At 32.8% G+C, this 19,342-nt stretch overlaps 1 long non-coding RNA gene across 3 annotated transcripts; it reads left to right on the top strand.

Moving 5' to 3' along the window:
* The first annotated feature begins 729 nt into the window (after positions 1-729).
* Positions 730-8,158, top strand: LOC128241715 (uncharacterized). Of its 3 annotated transcripts, none has more exons than XR_008262458.1 (7): positions 730-1,493; positions 1,794-2,500; positions 2,689-2,777; positions 3,096-3,254; positions 4,331-4,427; positions 5,146-5,237; positions 6,617-8,158. It is a non-coding gene; the product is annotated as an uncharacterized LOC128241715 (long non-coding RNA). The 3 variants fall into 3 exon arrangements; XR_008262457.1 differs by having other exon boundaries at positions 730-2,039; positions 2,398-2,500; XR_008262455.1 differs by having other exon boundaries at positions 730-2,500.
* The last annotated feature ends 11,184 nt before the right edge of the window (positions 8,159-19,342 follow it).

Raw genomic sequence — 19,342 nt, 5'->3', positions numbered from 1 at the left:
TACCATTTAAGGATATTAACTTGTTGCATGAAATTTATGTTCAATTCTAAATTGACAGTCATTTATTTCTTCCAATATTATAAGGATTTATATTTTAAGCATAAGGAACATGTATTTTGATCAATTAAAGTGCATAACTGCAGTTTATGTTTATTATCTTAAATAAATTATAAGCCCATTCATAATCATATTTATGGCCCCCTTTTCAGAATTATGATTGTCACGTTATTAATCAGGCTTTTCCTGTATAAAACTGTCATTCATAAAGAAACATTAAAAGGTACATTAACTCAGCCAATCAGATGTCAAAATCAGTGAAAGGGGCAATGTCAAGTCCAGTGAAAGGGGCGGAAATAAGATAAATACTGACTTGAAATGTAGATGAATCTTACCAACCGAGGAACTGTTTTGTATTTCCTCATTTGCTTGTAATAAAAAATAAATTTTATTATTGATACAATATAAAAGTGAATTATTTAAGCAAAATAATGACACCAAACATGACACATCTTGCATAAAGATTAGCATTTTGATAAACTTCCTGGAATTGTTATAATCAAAATACCTTGCACCAATATATCAAATCGTACTCCCACACAATGCAATGTAATAAAGTAAATATATATATATATATATATATATATATATATATATATATATACAGTATGCAAAACTTAATATCTTGATTAGGCCAAAACAATATTCTTTGTTTCTACTAACATCCCCAAAAAAGGGTAGATAGGTATTACTTTTTTGGACAACCATAATTCTTAAGCAAACTGACCTGTACACTAATCAGGGTATTATTGTAGGTCTCTGAAAAACGCATTTTGATCAAAACGCAAACAGGTGAGGATTAAAAATATTTTATTTTATTTATGGTAAAATATACTTTTTCTGCACATTGTTTCGGACATAGTCAGATAATAAACAGCGTATTGAAGTTACTCTATGGTTGGATTGCCGTTCCAGCAACTTATGATTGGCGGTTTTTGACGTGTATACCTTTGCTTTCCTGTTGTAATAGCTACTTCACAAAATAGCCGAGTGACTGATATAATATATTATTTCGTTTTTAATTTATGGTATCTTATTTGATCTGGATTTTGAAAAGTAGGGTTCATTTAATAGCTTGATTGATAAAGCAATGTAATTTATCCGCAATGAATGACAGTTTACACGCTAAACACTCAACAATATAAATAGCGTAGAAATCGCTTTCTTGTAATGATAAAGTAGCGCATTCGAATTTGTATACTATGAGCATGGAGCAAAGTACTTGAAATTCGTCTTTTTATGAATAATCGTTTCATTTTGAGTTACAGCATCATTCTCTAAAGGTTATGGGTTGAACCTTCAAACCTATGGATGCGACATTTGTCAGGTAGGGCAGTAGTACAATCCTAGTATTGGTGCGATCCCCAACTTCTGCAAAGTATGTAGAAGTGGGACAATCAACTTTCAGATCGGACAGTCATCGTGTCCGGTAATGAGTGAGTGATTTTAATGTTTTGTAAATTTATTTCATGAAGTTATACAACAGAAACAAAAATCATAATGTTTTTCCTAACACGGAAATCAACCATGCCTAACATTGTGTGTATTTCCTCACTAAAATTATTTCATTTATACTTGTAGATATTTAAATATTCCTATTATAACTTATTTAAAAGTGCATATAAGAGTCAACATACAAATAGTGAATGAATAATCAATTTAAATCGGCACCCTTTTCACTGAAAAGCTAAATTGAAACTTAATATACATGTTGGTATGAATTTGTTTTGTTATAGCTGACCCAGCAGTTTATCGATATAAAACTTACGAAGTAATGATCAAACACAGGGCAGATATCGCCGACTGTAATATTGATATACGAATCATCGAGACACAGGTGTCTTTTGCAATCCGGATGACGTTTGTTGAACAGAGGGCTGCACGATATTATGGTCCACGATCCTTCTGTTCATCTATCACGTGCAGTAATATTGCAGTAGATTTTGACAAAGATACCAACTGCAATCTTGTGACCCGAAGACGTAAGAGGGCTCTGGAATACGAATTAGTTTTCATGGTTTCCTTTGCTGACATAAGTTAGACGTTATTTAAATTTCATAATACAAAACTGTGGAAGTAAAATGACATTATAATCAGACAGCTCCCACGTTGTTGCCTTTAAAATGTATTTAGGTTAAAAACGATGATGTCATCTTCAAATATTATTCTCATGTGTGACATTTATTCATGATTGTGCTTGTCATATTTAATTTCATACCTTGTTAGATACAAGCGGTTGAACATTACCCCCCCCTCTTCCCCAATCTTATCCAAGATCTAGTGAAACGAGCAATACAGACCCTCGAATTTGAGCAGTAAATTTATTTCACTCCCTTTCAGTACAGTAATTACTGACTCTGTTCAAAACGAGGAAATGTCGACAAGAGACATCATACTCCTGATAATATAGTTAAACGCAGCCCCATTGCAACCCTCTGATTTGGTAGGTTTCGATCGGTACGAATTGGATTTGATATTTATCCATTTATTTGTATATATGAAACAGAAATTCAGTTATTACACAATGGATTTGAAAACAGAGAGAATAAAACCATGCTCAAATAGAAATAAAAACTATTGATATAAGGAATGCCTTTGGCCAAGTATGGATACTTCTTGACTCTATTTCAGGTTGGAATAGTACGATATGATAGCATCGGACCAATAGTATCCAAGGGGGAAATGTACTCCCGGATACAAGATACTTAGAGACACATGCAGTTAGTAAATACATAATAATAATAATTATATAAGTAGTTATCTGCCCTATTTAATCCTAGTACATATAATCGACACGACAGCGCTTAACAAGTAAGCCCGTAACGAAACTGAGTGTCGGACTAGTTTATCCGGATTGCATGTTCACATCGTGAATAAGTTAACGCTGTCATTAGTATAACAATTGATGTAAACAATTCATTCAGTGCCCATGTGCAGGACTCAAATCGAAACTACCTGTATGGAAAGCAATCATGATAAACATCACGTAAGAAAAGAATTGAATATCAATTATACATATATGTTTGTTCCTATGTCAGCCCCTTGTCCATTAGGAAGCCGCGGCACTGATGGGGATACGTGTCTACCATGCGGTGTGGACACATACCAAGATCAAACAGGCCAGGCGGACTGTAAATTGTGCCCTACCAACTGAAACAACCAAGACCAAGGAGCAACAACAGTATCTGCGTGTAAAGGTGAAATGGTGATATCAATTCTTGATTTATTAAATTGGTAATATGCGATCGGTTTGCTTTATCGTGCTTAACTGGTTTGGAAGATCCTGTTCTGACACGGCTTCTAGTCGATAGAGCTACGGGGATTTCGAGAGGTAATATAATACAACGTTTGTTTTTACATAAAATCACCGCTCACTTGTGACATATAAATGATGAAATTTAGCTAATACGGTCTTATTAACGTTGATAGTGTCCTCCTTTCCATAGTAAATTGGCTGATGAACTATGACATGTACAATATGTGTGTTAGGAATGTAAGGTAAATTCAGTTAACATGGTAACAAGTTAGGGCGATAAGAATTTCCAGTTTTACGAAACAAATATATTCTCGTTCCAATCACATTATATGAATCTGATACTAACAAAAACGGACAATACATTTAGGAACGGTATTCTTCCATGTAGTTCACAATTTTAACATGATTATGTTCAGCAAGGAAGTAAAGCAACTAAATGAATTGAATTTTAACCTGCATCCGGAGGACGTTTCATCCGAGATTTCATAAAACGGTTACGTAGAATTTCTCCAGATATGGAGTTGCTCCTAGAATTCCTCATAACATAGCCCCCTTTGAGATGGCCGTCTGCAAATAAAAAATGAATACAGTAATGCACATCATAGCAAAACTAACAAACTAAAGTAAGCAATGAATAACTACTATGGTTCAAGTGTGGTGGTGAACTGAAGCGTTATTTGAGTTCATAAATCTTAATATGGTTTTAATTTTAAATACGTAGAATGTATTTTGTTCAAGGAAAAAAAGTTCAATTCTGCGTTTCCGGTTATTGCTACTATTAAAGACATTTTAGCATGATGTGGATTTCACATTTCCAGCTTAGATCTTGATGTTATATACTATTCCTTTGATGAAGTAGTATGAATACTACAAACATTCTATTTATCCGCAGTCTTCGTTGCAACATGAACATGATATAATTTTCTAGAAGTATTCACTGGCCTGCAAGAGTCGTTGTGCAACAAACTAAATTTGCATGTGTTGTCAATGTTTAACGCGACATTTCAAAATGTTTAGTTTCAGATGAAGAGAAAAGCAGCCCTGCTATTATCATAGGTGCTTCTGTCGCTGGTGGACTTACATTCCTTATTATCGTTGCCTTCATTATTTACCGGTATGAATACATTTGGTTAAGAACGAATGGCAAACCTAATGATATTTATAATAGGTTAACATCTTCCCCGACAATTTGTTTGTTGCATAGGATGGACAAAACCTACCCAATGATATTAACTATTCATTTTCTCAGGTTTTATAGATGTTTAATAATGCACTTATGTATGTACATTCCTACTTACAAATAATTACAAAGATAGAAAAGCATATGAAGGCTCTTATATGTCCCGTCTGTGGTGGTATTGATGAACAGAGAGAAGCAAATTTAAATTGTGTTCATATTTTTCGTTTGCAAATTTTCTATATACATATAAACCTTTGATCCGTTTTACTTATGTACGATTAAAGTCATATAAGTACCGACATTCAATGTGGATTGACTTATATTTCGATTTTGTTTATTTCGGATTTTCAAGGAAGTAAAGCACGAGCCATGCGGTATGAACGATATATTGAACGAACGTTTATCTTGCTATACAAGTTTTATCAATAATTTTAAACACATAGATATCCTGTGGTAAAATAATGTCAATAACTCTTTTGAAACACCTGCATACGTTAAATTGCATGTACTTGTAATTGAAAAATAGCACATGATTTTGAATAGTATGTTAATACCGGGAACCCTTGCTTAAACTCCGTAAAACAAGATTGAAGTCCGAATAATTAGTATCATTAAATGGGATTGCCATACTGATAACCTTGACCTTTTGAAGACGCAGAAAAGGAAGCAGGAAGTTACCTGAAGAAGACCGTTCCGGCCGGAGTGATAATGCCAATCCTGGGAACGTCTATGAGCTACCGCTGGGTATGGTGTATTTTAACAATATATGTACTTTATACATTTATATATGTTTGCTTAAATTTATGTCAGTATATATCTTATTCTCTTCCCTTTGGGAACTTTATATTTAAATTTCAGACGATTGGGTTTGTCCCCCTTTTTAATTGTATAATTGTTCAAGAGCGGTAACCACAACCTATATTAGAACCGTTTTATATTTCCGATAAGTGTCTGTTTTTTTTACCTTAACCTGTGCCACTTAGCAAAGACCTGATTATTGATTAAACCAAAGAAAGGGAGAACTTCGGAACATGATATATGGCGTGCAATCGGGTAACCAACAACTAGTATAATATTAGTAAAAAACGAAACATTCGTGTGCAATATTTGCTATTTTTTCTAGCCTATTGACATGGAAATTTTACTGGAACAATTATAATGGGGTTTGCGTCGTACATCTGCTTATGTAAATAGATGTATAAATATTTCCATTCATATTTGACTACTTGACTTGTCCCGTTAGATTTCTTTGTATTATTATTAATGTGTAAATCGGAGAAAAGATACATTGTTGAAAAGAGATCCTCCGAATGCATTAAATACATCCGCGTTATGAAAACAGAAGTCATAATTAAACTGAGTCTGTTCTCTAAAGGAACAGTTGGAGTATACCGGATGTACAATTAAGGTGTCCTTTTAATTGTTCTATAGGTTGTAATTTTAAATTTTGATTCCTGGTGACTTGCTGTAAATTTGTTGTTATTTTTAAAACGTCTTGCCTACTCATTACTTAAAAGTTAAATAAATAGCAAAAATATCATTTAATAAAGATTTAAAGCAATTTATATTTTTGAATCTTATTTCAACTGAAATCGTATACACATCGATTGCGATTTCGTTATGTTTCAAGACCCAAATAAATTGTTAACAATCCCAATTAAGTACATCGTTTTCATTTTTAATGTTTGCTGATATAACCGTTTCAAGTTAATGTATGTAAAGAGGTAGAAACAAAAGATATTTGGGCCACCAGGCATATACAAATCACCTAATAGTACATCAGATACTAAGTTATCTGGTTTTATCCATCACTTATTCAAATCAATGGAGTAGAATGGACTAAAATTAAATACCTATACTCTATGTCTAGTACATGATGTTTTTCATTATACATCAGATACTTAGTTCTCTGGTTTCTTGAATAAACTACTCAAATCAATAGATCAAAAATGACTTAAATAAATAACAACACTCTTTGTCCAGCACATGATGTTTTTCATTATACATCAGCTACTTAGTTCTCTAGTTTAATGCATCACGTACTCAGATCAATATATCAGAAATAACTAAAATTAATAACTACAATGTATGTCTAGTAGATGATGTTTTTCATTTTGTTGCAGACACCGAAACTGACATACATAATACTAAAGACGAATATGAAGTGATACCTGCGGATGTTAACTATTATATGACTATAAAAGAAGATCAATCACCTGCTGGACCTTTCCTAGACACAGTTCAAAATGTTGATTCTGTGTCTTCAGAAAGAAATGTTTACACCCAGCTTGACGTTGATCGTTTGAATGACAGGGCAAAAGAGTATCAGCAGTTGACATTGAAAGATCCTGATGACTATCTTGTCCCTGTGCGAACGGCGAAAATTGGCAACATCAACACATCTAATTTGTAAATTGACAAATTTACATCATTTGTTTACATGCTTCAGCTTTCATTCTCGTTTCTCATGAATTCTACCGAGTTGGCGAAAAGAACTATAAAACGCATCGGTATTCTTTCGTGCGATTATTAGATAATTGTTATTTTTGAGTATTGTTTTATTCAACTAATTAACTGTAACACAAGTATATTGGATATAAGCGCGTTGTTAAAACATTCATGAACAATTCCGTTAAAGTAATGTTACGGTTAAAGGAGTATTATATCTCAACCTAGTCAGATTGTTGTTCCGAGATAATAAATGAGTAAATTCGGCATATTGGTAAGATAAAGTTGCATTTGTGTAATGTCCAAAAATTAACACAGTCAGAAAGGAACTCTGGGGTTCGATTATAGTCGACTATCATCTAGATCTCTGAAAATTCAATGCCAACATTTACTAGGAATAACCATGGCTACCAACGATAGCCATCAAACGAAAAACGTATTTGTTGCAACAGCTATACACAACATGCTCCGTTAGTAGCATTTTATTATTATTTTATGACTTGAGCTTAGAATTCTACAAATGTTTGATACAATGTAAACCGCGTTTTGTTTATTTAGGATTTTACTTTCGAGCTGGATTAATTCAAAGAAGTGCGTTGACATAATTATGGATTATATTTCTGTATATTATAAATTACTTTCTACGTATTATTAAAATATGATTCCCATTCTGCACTGAACCTTTGAGTACAAATCAATATACATGTTTTCTAAAGTAATATTCGTTTTGTAATGCATGAACATGTATCTAATGTATAAGTGTTTAGTTATATGTACGTTGTATAACCATTGTATACATCTATATTATAATATGTTGACTATATCTAATATGAACTTTTAATAACCTTTGTAATTTATATATATAATAACGTAGTCATATTTGCAAACATGAAACTTTATATATGTATTTGTATATTTATATATGTATTTCTAAATATAACTCTTAACCAAGGAAATTAAGATTCATTCTAAGCTAAAATGAGCAGTATGAATAGAAGATATATATTTTGAAATATTTAACACAGCAATGTTCCATCTTAAACGTCGATAATTTTTGACACTTCTATTTTAAATCATGACGTTCATACTAACGGACCATGGCAACACCATTATAGATTACCTTGCGAATCGAATATTTGGAATTGTTGGAACAGCAATCATTTTAAAATTCAACCGCACACAAACATACTCATATACGTTTTGGTGTATGCATTGTACTGCAGGAAACGGATAACTTATTTTATATAGAAACATATTTTGTGTATCGCTATGAATAAACTCTGGTATTATCCAAGCACGTATTTTGTTTGTTTTTATTGGTATTGGGCCATTTAAAACAAAGGGAAAGGCTACAACAGCCACTTATATAACAAGTGGAAGAGTTGTCCACGTGTCATCTGAAGGCTCGTTTGCACGTATATTTTAAACATGTTATTTGTCAAAAGCTTTATTGGAATAATATTTACCAATCAATGACAAGTTTGGCTGACCTAAAATTAGGTTATTCATAAATAATTCATTTCCATTTACATTTTAATACTAACAGGTAACACTTCAGATTGGAACAAAAACCATTTTTGTTTGACGCATAGTACAACCATACAATTCCTTGAAATTCATTTTAAACAATAAAAAAGGTATGCCACGTAACTCATGAGAAAATTCAGTCACTTACAAGTAAGGCAAAGTTTTTGCAGGAATCAATGTTGCATCAGGCCCGACGTCAGCAAACTTCTAGTCCAGCTGAACATATCTAATCTCTGCAAAATTCGTATATTTTGTCGCTCTGCTAGTAGGTAATGGAATGAATTCAAAGTTTAACAACTATAACTTATTAGCATTTCTCAAAAGTAAATACAGCAGCTTTATCAATCTTGCATATATAGAAATGCACCCTGGACCACATATGTACACTTGGCATTTAGTTATAACGTACCTATGAGACAACCTGTCTCTGCATTTTTAATGAAATGCACAGGATTTTCTTATTTGGCTACTTGACTTATAATGAAAAATATTGATCGTGCAGCCTGAACCTGTACCAAACCAGAGAATTAACAAAAATACGATGAAACAACAGGGACCCAGTAGTCGAACAAAACAACAACAAAAATACCAGTGAGGCACAAGGCACAGACCCAAACTACAATGGATTTGAGACACAGACGTAAAAACAAGACATACACAAATACAAACACAAATACCACAAACGGTCCACACAAGCATCACTTGCTTAATAAGTGTACAAGTGTACAAGTTTATATGGCAATAAGAGAAGAACAAAATTAATGAGCCAATTCTTGCATCGTTTAGCATACTTCAATTCCGGAAGCCTTGTAAAAATTCAATAGTATGTGTCTACTTTATTCGAAGTATTTAATTCGAGGCATGTTACTAAAATGAATGTCAGACACTTCTCTTCATAACAGATCCATTTATACCTTTCTAATTATAACAAAAGATACTTATACGGTGTCTAATGGCCGACATATGTAGAACAATTAACAATTAAATCGATCAAAACACACAGCAACATAGAAAGAACAACTCACAGAAATAAACAAACACACTTTAGTCTACGTTAATAAACAAAAAAAAAATACATTAAAACCTACCAATCATGAATTGACCGATGCAACTATTTCGCAGTGGGTGTTCGGCGTTAGCTATTAGCAGATTGTTTAAACTGAAATATTAACATAAGGTTGTGAACAGACAGGATATTATAGCTATTACTAGCTCATGCAGATAGAGTAAAACAAGGTTAATGCCACTTGATTTGAATGTATATTTATGACCCATTACAAAATAGCAAGAAGTAAATAAACAAATGCACTGCTCATTTGCAACCCCACGAGACATAATATATCATATATAATATATCTGAAAGAAACCGTTAAAATATGCCCAATCCAATATAAATGGAAGAAAAAATCATCCCACCAATGGAAAGCCTTGGTACTGACAGTCACATGGGGTAAAACTTAAGGCTTTTTAAACAAGCGGGAAACATTTCACACCTAATCGGTTGTTACAATACGATCAAAGGAAATCAATTTACAATGAGGACAAGAAAATGGAACAATCAACCTTGCGGTCTAGTTTACCTAATGTTCTATGGAATTTAATGTTCTAAAACAGATGCAAACGGTAAGAGTACATGTTACAAATATTAACAAGAACTGTCACAGAGACAGTGCGCTCGACTACTCCGCCGCTCTTCAGTTTAAGGATTGAAATGTTTTGGTAAACATGCAGCAAAGAGTTATCTTACTTGTTAAATTAAATAAAATGGAAGATTGGTAACCTTGTTTAAAGTTTCAATGCAATACATGAGGTAGTTGCTGGGACTATAAACTATAATTCCTAAGTCGAATATTAAAGGGCCAAAATTGTCATTAATGCACAAAAGTTATGTAACATAGTTTTTCAAGTAGATTTAAAAGTTAAGTCTCAATGCAATACATAAAGTAGTTGCTGAAATATTTACCTATATCTGATAACATGCAAAACCATTACACGAAGGTAGACACTTACTAGAGATCCCGTAGGAAAGCTTACATTTCAAATTACGTGTCTCTAAAGACTTCCTGAAATCAGGAAACCTTTCGAATTTACACTGATATTTTATTGTTATGCTCGGTGTAACATTTAATATATATATATTCAGTAATTCCATATATAGATATATAGACCTATCTTTGTTTTATAGGTCCGTGGTTATAGTTGGATGACAAGTAGTAAAATCGTAATGATTAAGAATGCGCAGAGTGAGCGTACTTTTCACATCGCTGCACCAACCAAGGAAAAAATAACATATTTTATCACATTGCTTGCATGTTTTACCGGTTATTTCATTTCTTTACCAAAATAAACAAAACCCACTTCATTTTTTTTAACGATTCTTGGAAAGTTTTCTTCCGATTTGTGTTTCATTACTTTTCGCGCTGTTTGGTAAGTTTCACTTCAATAGTTTTGGCATTATGGTGTTTTTTTGTTTTTTTTTGGTGTTGTTGTTTTTCTTTTTCTTTTCTTTTTTTTTTTTTTTTGGGGGGGGGGGGGGTGGCGGGGGGTCTGGCGGTTCCGATACGTTTGCGAGTTGTTTCTTTTTACTATTTGCGATAAGAGACGAAAACTACGATGTATACAATATTCTGGAAGTTCATTAGGTTAGTAACACGCATGCTCACGATTCTTAAATTTTATGCCGAAGAGTGAATAATACTAAAGTTTTCCAAAAAGAAACACTTTTGACAGTTGCTTAACTTCGAACCCTAAGCCTACGCCAACGCTAGGATGAGTGGTATATCTCTCCTGACGCTTTGAATAGTCGAGCTAAAATCCGTTTAAAGCATACATATATTCCAAAACATTTAAGTCACTTTATCATGAAAATCTATCAATCTATAATCAGTAAAAATTAACAAATACACTCACTGGTGATTTCACTGGAACAGTCATAAAATTGAGATGGATTTGAAGATCTGTAGTCACGTTTTGGTTGATAAGAAAATTCTAAATGTGCGATTCACTTAGGAAACATGTTTGACAGTGTTAAGTAACAGTGAAAGAAGCTTGATTTATCCGTTTGACATTGAAAACAAGTTTTATTATAAAATGACATATTTGATTCCAAAGGAAGTAACACGATCTGCAAATAATGAACTGTAATGATCAACTCAACTAGAAAAGCACTTTTTAAAACTTATCGTGACATTTTATACTTGAATGCACGAGTATGTTACACATTGAAACTTTACTTTAAACAGTTAAAGAATGTCATAGGTACAGCTTCACGCCTACATAACGCCAGCTCCAACACTTATCGGTGGTGCAAAAAAATGAGCTGTCGACATTTCTGTATTAAAGCTGTGTGTTTCGTTTATTTCTACACACTTGAGTTTGACTTATATTGTGATTAATACTAACATTAAGTGGATATATTTTGAAATCTGAGAATATAGTTCCGTGTATAAATACTTTTACCACAGGAAATCGACTTGTGCGATCTGAAGTGCCAGGAGCTTTCCTCCCGATTCGGACTTATGCATATTTTGATATTTGATTGCGTTTCAGCTACACTTCAGTACATATATTAACATTTCCAACATGTTTATAGTCCTACATAACACGTATTCTTAAAAATTTCCGAACTTTTATTCATAATTACCCATTATCTGGAATACACGAAGCATCAATAGATACAAATCTACATTCAGGACTGAAAATTCGACTAACAATTACAACTTTGACTGTAGGGTTGGAAACAACCTGTCCTCATTTGTATTTATAACGATTAAGATTATCATAATACCTCTAATCGTATATTGGCATATTGCATTCGCGCTCCTTTATTTTCTATCCGAATTCCGCGTAGCAACATAATGGGTTACTAAAATTTTGAGAGTCTGATTACCGAATAATAGTACTGTTCACAAATATATTTTGCATCCCAACCTCTCGATTCCTGATTGCTCTTAAAGAGACCTGGATACTAAGTAACATAGGGGATGGTAAGTTATTTTAGCGTATACATAGCGTAATGATAATTACACTGAGTATGCTCATGTATGTGCGTAAAGATTAACTTTTGACATGTGTTCCTGTGAACTCGATTCACTGGCCGTTCCAAAGTTTCGTAGTGTTCCATTGTATTGTTGAAATAAAATGAATATTTATAGTGTTAATCTGTATATGATAATGGGCTGGTGGCCTTAAAGCAAATAAACTTTGTCAGTGCCATAGTCCCAAGCGTGTGCATGTGGTTGTAATACGTTTGTGTTTCTTGTTAAGAGTCGTATTGGCCTTAACCTTGTACCTCTATAAGCGGTTTATATTTTAACTTGGCTGGCACACTTTTATATAAGACAATTCAATATTAAATGAGGAAACCACACAAATAGAATGTGTCATGAACATTTACATTTGAATAACTGGAGAACAATTAACATTTTAACTTGCGTTTTTTAACTTCAGTCTCAACTGGAAAAACTTGCACGAATATGTTTATCCATACTATACGCACATTGTGTTTAAAACAAATCTACCACGTGACGCCAAAGCAATATTGGTACAACATTATGAGGTAAATATTTAGGAGTTTGTTATAGTTATTTCAAACTTTAAAAACACGTCATACCCCAACAAACAATGCATCGACAAAAAGATGTATTTGAAAGCTGCTGATGAGATCATTTTATGTGTTTTATATTGGGTTTAAATTTCTCGAAACGTTTTAGATTTATTCACGGTTTAACTTGAATAGAATCATCTAAAGTCTCCTCTAGTCGTCATGGGTATTTTTATGTTTAAGTTATATTTGTATACGTTCATCATATCATCATAGACAAAAGTTAAGATAAAGGCATGTTTAAAATTTGAAGTCCATGTCGTATGTAATAGAATATTTCTGATTAACTGCAACATTTTTCATAAATTGAAAAACAGATACACGTATGTTTATGATATCAGTTTTTCTTGAGACAATATATCCAGCTGAAAGCATATAGGTGACTTAAATTAAGATTTTCTTAAAACTTCAGCACCCATGTCTGAATTGACTTTAATCCCTGAAGCCACTATTGGTGGTGTAGGAGCTATGTTGATAATCATCCTTGTCAATTTTTGATGCTACAAAGTACCTCTCTGTGTGTGGGTTATTTGAAGATTCTAAAACTTGTTCTTTAGTGTATGTTGATTTCGGTGAGGTGAAATGACACCAACTTTGACAGCTTGATAATATAATCTAGTTCTTGCCCATTAACTTGTACAGAGATATATGTGAGATTTTATAAATGAGTGTCCTAAGTAGGACTCGAACCCACAACCTCATGGCTGAGTGACGAACATTTATACAACTAAATCACACATCCTAAGTTTACTTCTGGAGTGGCAACCTTCAGTTCATGGAGTGATTATGAAACACGTTGAAGCTATTTCTTTTTAAAACTATTTACACCAAATCAAAAACACAACTCTCAAAATTTATTTTTAGCAATAAATGAACTTATTTTTTAAATTATGATTTTTGGTTATGACATTTTTTTATGAAAGTCATTTCATATTTACTTTTGGTGTTCACGAAGTGAAAATTACCGTTATCTTACACTGAAACACACTTTTTGATTCATGATATGCTTTCGCTTTTTTGACTTGATAGTGGGCTTATATTTTAACAGCAACAAGTGTACTTAGTGTCATGTGAGTATATGACAGAACGACTGCATCGTATCTTTGAAAAGATTTTGCATTAGGTGCTCTGAATTGTATTCCTCCGTCTGCAGATAGAGTTCGGATCTCGAATCATAGAAGTACTTGGGGTTTGCCTATAATTTTATTATTATTTGTTAAATTGTTAAGTTTCCTCAAGTTAATGCATACTTTGATATGATTTACCTTTTGCGTTTTTTTCTTTATTTAGGATTGTTGGGATAAGAGTGAGGTTTGTGCACTTAAACTGGTTTAAACCCCCGGTAAATTTACCCCAACAAACAAGCGTCAATAAAAAAATGAAAATTGTCTTGTCAAAGTTCCAAGTGTAAAAGATGTATTTGAAAGCTGCTGATGAGGTCATTTATGTGTTTCATATGATTTTTGGTTATGACATTTTTTTTTATTTACTTTTGGTATTCACGAAGTGAAAGTTACTGTTATCTTACACTGAAGCACACAAATTGGTTCGTTCTATGCTTTCGCTTGTTTTGACGTGAGAGTGGACTTATATTTTAACAGCAACTAGTATACTTAGTGTACTTAGTGTCATGTGAGTATATCGAATGGCTTCTGATTAATGGCAGCATTTTTAAGTGCTTGCAAGACGACAAGAAAGGCGTCACTCACTGTACTATATATGTTGAATTTGCATTTACTTTGTACTGTAAATTTGGAACTTGCATTTATTGTGTACTCTATATTTAGAACGTGCATGATTTTGTACTGTATTTTAAGAACATCATTTATTTTGTAATGTATATTTGGAAATTTCATTTATTTTGTACTGATATTTGGAACTTATATTATTTTGTAATATTTATGTTCAATTTCTATTCATTTTGTACTGTATTCGTTTTAAAATTGCATTAATTCAAAATTCAACTGATGCACATACTTTGTCAATAACTGTAAACAAACTCTTTATTGGTAAATGAATTCTTAAACAACGTTTGCTCAACTATTCAAATCATTTGCTAGTAACTCTTAGTATCGTTAATAATGGTTTAAACTCTCGTAAGTAATTTTGATTAATATATATTTAATATACAAGTAACTTTATTTCAAGGAATACAAGAACATCTATAAGCATAGTATGAAGTTCTGTTTAGGTTTGTATTATGTTTTATGTATAACAGTTACAGGCAACAGAAGCCAAGAATAAAGTAACTATTTATTATAACATACAATCCAGAGGCGTTACGCCAATAAACAGGAATACCTCGATACGAAGAAAGAAACAACTCGTAAATACCTTTATATGCAGTTATTGCAACTTTATGAACAAGGAACATAACAATCACAGATCAATTCTAGTAGCAGAAAACAATTTTGTGACACACAACAACCAAATATTGGCGTTTCGCGATTGTATTAAAATATGAACTACATTTCTGGGCAAATGGGAACATTTCATTATTGTTTGTTATTTGTAATTGTCTGTAGAAATTCCTAAACGCCTCCACCCATACAATCCATGAACTAAAATAATAACGAAGATCATTTATTTTTAATGTAGAATTAGCATGATTGCAATCACTAACGCATTTATTTGATTAATTGAATATAGAACAAGGAGGGAAACATCACACTATAGATTCTGAGGGTTTCCTTCTTGAACATTGCCCAATCGTGAACTACATTAATTTATTTACATAACAGGAGTGAAACAACACTATGTTTTACATTCCATATAGCTAGCGTAATAACTATACATAATATGTAACCGCATCACAGAAAATTTATTCATATGGGCAGTCAAAACACATACACAAAAATCAGTAACGATGTTTCAAAAGAAGCCATGTAGGTGACAACACACTCAGCTCTACGATGAAAAGAATGGTGAATATGGCTTGGCTCAGGGACAACTACCTGATCACAACGCCAAAAAACATCGGGAAACAAGAACATGGCATCTTTAAAAATATATAGCCACATGAATCCTAATCAACAGTAGTATATATAGTATATATTAAAGTATATATCCGACACCCTGAACTCTAGTAAAATATACCCCGTCGACATCTATATCTCTACTTTAGGCAGTTCACCAGCAATGCTCAAGTTCAGACAATCACTGATTCCACATGAACTCCCATTTTTTGACAAATCTAGATACCTAATCCATCAGCAAAAAAGCGATTTCGCGAAGTTGGACTGTGACTGCGACGACAACCTCAAAATGACACGTACACCCTCACGTGATTACTGACGTCACGTTGTATATTTGTTTAATTAAATTGTATTGAAATATGTAACTTTGTTGTTTTAACTGAAAACTTGAGAAATCGGTTGATAATTGAGACATGATTTATTTCTTATTGTGAAAGAGAAGTTCTTTGTTACGAGCTATTCTCGTTCCTCCTTATGAAACATAATCATAACACATACTGTTCATTATGAGCATAAGGAAACAAAAATGTGTATTAACGAAACTTTTACCAAAAGTCTTAATGAGAGAGCAGAGCCTCATTTCTATCGTTTTAAAATCAACTCGTTTAATAAATTCGATACAAAATAAACACTTATCTAAGATCCTCTCTCTTTATAATTTCTGTGTACCGAAATGATGGAACTGAGACACGTTGAGCAGCAAACAAAATACTGGCGTATAAATTTCAAACAGTTTGCCTTGCTCGATGTTGGTTTGGCTTAACATGATACAAGCATTCAAAGGAAAGCATATTGCTGTCAATGCGGCATTGAATAAAACTTCTTAAGAATGCGTGTGTATACATATACATTATTCTTATATGTACTTAATAACCAAACTGCAATGAAAAGCATATAAGAATAAGACTCAAAGGCGTTGTTATAGAGTGATATAGACCAAAATCATTATTGTAAGTAGATTTTGGGTTGTGTTACTGTTAAAACACCGCATGTACATGGTCCGTTTTGGATACTGACTGTGACTTATAAAATGCTAAAATTATATTACTCTTTCTAAATCGCGTGAGTCATGGTAACCCATTTCTCACACGATATTAAGGAATGGCATGTTTAAAATACATGTATATTAAATAAATTTTGTACAAGATTCAAAGACCCGACCTTCAGCACTTTCAATGCTTTGATTTTTACAATAAAGCCCACATTTACTAGATCTTGAATCTCGATTTAAGACTCTGAATTAAAACTCTGCTTGCAACCAAACATTAAGCGTTAATAAAAGCAAAATCGATCATCTTTAACATAATCATAAAACTCTTTTCAAAAGCACCGCTTAATATGTAACATCTTTCATCTCAACTTTACGTCGAACCATCTTTCCACTTTCAAGTTATGGTGAATCTGTACACTAAGACGAATATTAACAGTTCCGCATTATTCGATGTCGTCATAAAGTATCTATTACTATTTGTTGATGTGTTGTTGTTTTATTGTGATATTACTGGTCACTTTCGATCGATGTATTTTATACATTCCAAAATACTGTTTATAGCTAAATTGTAATAACGATCCATGAATTGTATACACCCGATTGTATATTTAGTAACATATTCTGCAATAGTGTGGATATGGAAGTGATTTTATTTTACAACAATTTAACACAATGTTACGCAAATGTTTATACTAGGGCATGTTTTGAAAATTGAAACAAAGTTCATGTATATAGTCGAACAATTATGTGTAATTGATCAAAGATCAGAGCTCTCTGTGCATGGGAATAAAAGCGACCCTGGAAGATCAAAAAATGCAATTCCACCTAAAGAGACAGGACAAGATGAACAAGCAGGTCAAAACTATGTTTGTTCCAGATGTCTCGATCTTGTCCTATTGACACACTTAACCCTTATCTTGTTCAACATTGTTTTCCCTTCTTGATAAAACCAATCTGCAATAAATCGATTATAAGTCTAATGATGAAATTTTCAGTGTTTAATTATGTCAACATTGATGAAAATACCAAAATCAAAGCACTTGACGTTAAACCAAACAATAATTGTATTTCACCGTCCCAAAGAGCATAAAGGGGCCAAAAAGGGAAGATTAGATCATTTTTCATTCGTCTCCGTTCTTCAGCATGAAATGGTCGTGTTGACAAAAGCCAAGTAAACTTTTTGTTCCACGTACAGACGTGTATACATTTTCTTATATTTTATTCGGTTTTGTTTTGTTTTTATCTAGGTAGCTAAACACAAAACAAATAATCCAAATCACGTTACGGATGACGAGGTAATTGTCAAGAGATATTTACACATCACAGACACATCGCTTGGTTAAGTGAGAGATTTCGGAGTGGCATTAGAGGTTGTTATGAAAATGTCGACAAAGTGTCAGGCAAAGAAAGGAAAGTCGCATGTAGTCTGTTTGGAAAGAGATGAAAATGAATATGGATACACTGACCTTTAAAGTAATATAATTGTATTCGCGAACACTATAATTGAGAACAAAATAGAATCATATTTAAGTCATACATTAATATTACCGAAAAACACTATTAACACAATTAACATAAGGCTAACGTTGCACATTGAGTCAGTTTCGAAATAACTTGGTTGATTAGTACGTTATAACTTATATCATATCTTCATATTTTCATATCTTCAGTTGTAAGGTTGGTTATTACTCCATGTCTTCATATATCAATTGTTAGGTTAGTTAATACTCCATATTTTATATTTTAATTGTAAGGCTGGTTATTACTCCATATCTTCTATCATTTTTGGATTGGTTATTATTTGAATGCCATAATCAATAATGCAGCAGGAGAGGCTTTGCGAGCAACATTTTAAACATTTCATAGTTGTAAGACGAAAGTAACTTTGCGATTCATTTTATAAGATGTCTTATATAAGACGGAAGAAACTTTGCAAAGCATCCTTTAAAAGCCATTAACATCACAACGTTGCACGAGGCCCGACAATAGTTTCGCACTTTAAAGAAGAACCAAAAGTGCAGTGGCAGGACGAACGAAGCTTTCTTTATCGGAAGAACATGAAAATATATTCTATTATGTTGGATACAATGATTTGCTGATCTATCGAGTTTCAATTAAATGTTTATATCACAATACTTCCCTGTCAATGATGTCAGAAAGACATGCAACCAAACTGCTTACAACGAGTTTCGGTATGATCGATAGCTCAGTCTGGCGGGTTGCCACAACGGACTTTTCGTCATGAGGTGTTATTTTACCAAATCCATATTTCATTCCGAAAATTATAATAAGAGACCGAGCATTC

This window comes from Mya arenaria, chromosome 2 (genome assembly GCF_026914265.1).
Source record: "Mya arenaria isolate MELC-2E11 chromosome 2, ASM2691426v1".
In the NCBI taxonomy this organism is placed as follows: domain Eukaryota; kingdom Metazoa; phylum Mollusca; class Bivalvia; order Myida; family Myidae; genus Mya; species Mya arenaria.
Note: the sequence above shows the minus strand (reverse complement) of the source record. Positions and strands in the feature narration are given on the sequence as shown.